The sequence below is a fragment of the Arachis hypogaea genome, chromosome 17 (assembly GCF_003086295.3).
Source record: "Arachis hypogaea cultivar Tifrunner chromosome 17, arahy.Tifrunner.gnm2.J5K5, whole genome shotgun sequence".
Classification (NCBI taxonomy): Eukaryota; Viridiplantae; Streptophyta; class Magnoliopsida; order Fabales; family Fabaceae; genus Arachis; species Arachis hypogaea.
The window spans coordinates 71,111,538-71,115,274 of record NC_092052.1 but is presented as its reverse complement, the minus strand read 5'-3'; the positions used below and the strand labels follow the sequence as shown (position 1 = coordinate 71,115,274).

Here is a 3,737-nt window from a genome sequence, read left to right as displayed (position 1 = left end):
TGATCCAGATCACTTAGTTCATTGATGAACAAGGGAGGTTCAACTTCCCAAGTATCAATGCCAAATAATTTGGCATTTAGATTCATGATTGCACCAAGAAACTTGGTAGTTTGCTCTTCAGTAACATCCTCATTCTCTTCAGAAGAGGAATACTCATAAGAGCTCATGAAGGGCATAAGGAGGTTCAATGGAATCTCTATGCTCTCTAGATGAGCCTCAGAGTCCTTTGGTTCCTCAGAGGGAAGCTCCTTATTGATCACTGGACGTCCCAGGAGGTCTTCCTCTTTGGGATTCACATCGTCCACTCCCCTTGTAGGTTCGGCCATGGTGCTTATGTCAATGGCCTTGCACTCTCCTTTTGGGTTCTCTTCTGTATTGCTTGGGAGAGTACTGGGAGGGATTTCAGTGATCCTTTTACTCAGCTGGCCCACTTGTGCTTCCAAATTTCTAATGGAAGATCTTGTTTCATTCATGAAACTTACAGTAGCCTTAGACAGATCAGAGACTAAGTTTGCCAAATTAGAAGTATTTTGTTCAGAGTTCTCTGTCTGTTGCTGAGTGGATGATGGAAAAGGTTTATTATTGCTAAACCTATTTCTTCCACCATTATTAAAGCCTTGTTGAGGCTGAGTGGATGATGGAAAAGGTTTATTATTGCTAAACCTATTTCTTCCACCATTATTAAAGCCTTGTTGAGGCTTTTGATCCTTCCATGAGAAATTTGGATGATTTCTCCATGATGAGTTATAGGTGTTTCCATAAGGTTCACCTAAATAATTTACCTCTGCTATTGCAGGGTTTTCAAGATCATAAGCTTCTTCTTCAGAAGATGCCTCTTGAGTACTGTTGGATGCAGCTTGCATTCCATTCAGACTCTGAGAAATCATATTGACTTGCTGAGTCAATATTTTGTTCTGAGCCAATATGGCATTCAGAGTATCAATCTCAAGAACTCCCTTCTTCATAGGCGTCCCATTGCTCACAGGATTCCTTTCAGAAGTGTACATGAACTGGTTATTAGCAACCATGTCAATGAGTTCTTGAGCTTCTGCAGGTGTTTTCTTTAGGTGAATGGATCCACCTGCAGAGGTATCCAGTGACATCTTAGATAACTCAGACAGACCATCATAGAATATATCCAGGATGGTCCATTCTGAAAGAATGTCAGAAGGACACTTTTTGGTCAGTCCTTTGTATCTCTCCCAAGCTTCATAGAGGGATTCACCTTCTTTCTGTCTGAAGGTTTGAACATCCACTCTAAGCTTGCTCAGCTTTTGAGGAGGAAAGAACTTGGCTAGGAAAGCCTTGACCAGCTTATCCCAAGAGTTCAGGCTATCCTTAGGTTGAGAGTCCAACCATACTCTAGCTCTGTCTCTTACAGCAAAAGGGAAAAGCATGAGCCTGTAGACCTCAGGATCTACTCCATTAGTCTTAACAGTATCACATATCTGCAAGAATTTAGTTAAGAACTGAAAAGGATCTTCGGATGGAAGTCCATGAAACTTGCAGTTCTGCTGCATCAGAGAAACTAATTGAGGTTTCAGCTCAAAGTTGTTTGCTCCAATGGCAGGAATGGAGATGCTTCTTCCACGTAAATTGGAATTAGGTGCAGTAAAATCACCAAGCATCTTCCTTACATTATTATTATTTTCGGCTGCCATCTCCTCTTCCTGTTCAAAAATTTCTGAAAGGTTATCTCTGGATTGTTGTAATTTAGCTTCTCTCAATTTTTTCTTCAGAGTCCTTTCAGGTTCTGGATCTGCTTCAACAAGAATATTCTTGTCCTTGCTCCTGCTCATATGACAAAGAAGAGGGCACAGAAAAAAAAATAATAATAATATGGATCCTTTATACCACAGTATAGGGATCCCTGTGTGAGTAGAAGAAGAGGGGGAGACAAAGAATGTAATATAATGGAAGAAACACAACTGTGAGGAGGGTTGATATGTAAGATGAGATGTTAGTAGATGAATAAATAAATAGAATAAGATGGGAGAGGGAGAATTTTCGAAAATAATTTTTGAAAAAGGGTTAGTGATTTTCGAAAATATTTTTTTGAAAAAGGTTAGTAATTTTCGAAAAATTTTGAAATCAAAGATAAAAATAATTAGTTAATTAAAAAGAAATTTTTGAAAAAGAAGGAAGATATTTTCGAAAATTAGAGAGAGAGAGAGTTAGTTAGATAGTTTTGAAAAAGTTAAGAAACAAACAAAAAGTTAGTTAGTTAGTTGAAACAAATTTTGAAAAGATAAGAAGTTAGGAAGTTGGAAAAGATATTTTGAAATTAGATTTTTGAAAAAGATAAGATGAGAAGATATTTTAGAAATTAGTTTTGAAAAAGATTTGATTTTTAAAATCTCAATTAATGACTTGATTCATAAGAAATCACAAGATATGATTCTAGAACTTAAAGTTTGAATCTTTCTTAACAAGCAAGTAACAAACTTCAAATTTTTGAATCAACACATTAATTGATTATGTTATTTTCGAAAATTTGATATAAAAATAAGAAAAAGATTTTTGAAAAATATTTTTGGAATTTTCGAAAATAACTAAGAATTTTGAAAAAGATTTGATTTTTGAAAAAGATTTTGAAAAAGATAAGATTTTCAAATTGAAAATTTGATTTGACTCATGAGAAACAATTTGATTTTAAAAATTTTTGAAAAAGTCAACTCAAATTTTCGAATTTGATGAGAGAAAAAGGGAAAGATATATATATATATATATATATATATATATATATATATATATATATATATTTTGAATTTTTAATAAAGAGAGAGAAAAACAAGAAAAATGATGCAATGCATGAGAATTTTAGATCAAAACATGTGATGCATGCAAGAATGCTATGAATGTCAAGATGAACACCAAGAACACTTTGAATGTCATGATGAACATCAAGATCATATTTTTGAAAAATTTTTAATGCAAAGAAAACATGCAAGACACCAAACTTAGAATTCTTTAATGCTTAGACACTAAGAATTCAAGAATGCATATGATAAACATAAAAAGACACAAAACAAAAAATCATCAAGATCAAACAAGAAGACTTACCAAGAACAACTTGAAGATCATGAAGAAGACTATGAATGCATGAAATTTTCGAAAAACGCAAGATGCATATGCAATTGACACCAAACTTATAACATGACTCATGACTCAAACAAGAAACACAAAAAATGTTTTTGATTTTATGATTTTCTTTTTTTTTTTTTTGGATTTTTTTTCGAAAATTATATGAAAAAGAAAAAATAAGGATTCCAAAATTTTTAACATGAATTCCAGGAATCTTGCATTCTTAGTCTAAAGCTTCAGTCCAGGAATTAGACATGGCTCATGAGCCAGCCAAGCTTTCAATGAAAGCTCCGGTCCAAAACACTAGACATGGCCAATGGCCAGCCAAGCTTCAGCATGTAATTCAGACATGACACGCCTGACATACTTATTCCCAAAGGAATTAGACATGGCTTTACAGCCAGCCAGGCTTCAACATGCTTCATGAAACACTAGAATTCATTCTTAAAAATTCTGAATAAAATTTTTGAAAACATTTTTATATTAAAATTTTTTTTCGAAAACAAAAGAGAAATTTTTGAAATATTTTTGAAAAATTTTTGAAAAGACAACAAAAAGAAAATTACCTAATCTGAGCAACAAGATGAACCGTCAGTTGTCCAAACTCGAACAATCCCCGGCAACGGCGCCAAAAACTTGGTACGCGGAATCTT

General features: G+C 33.9%; 1 non-coding gene across 1 annotated transcript; it reads left to right on the top strand.

The window, feature by feature from the left end:
* The first annotated feature begins 1,161 nt into the window (after positions 1 to 1,161).
* On the top strand, positions 1,162 to 1,265 carry LOC112768653 (small nucleolar RNA R71). The gene has a single exon (XR_003186056.1). It is a non-coding gene; the product is annotated as a small nucleolar RNA R71 (small nucleolar RNA).
* The last annotated feature ends 2,472 nt before the right edge of the window (positions 1,266 to 3,737 follow it).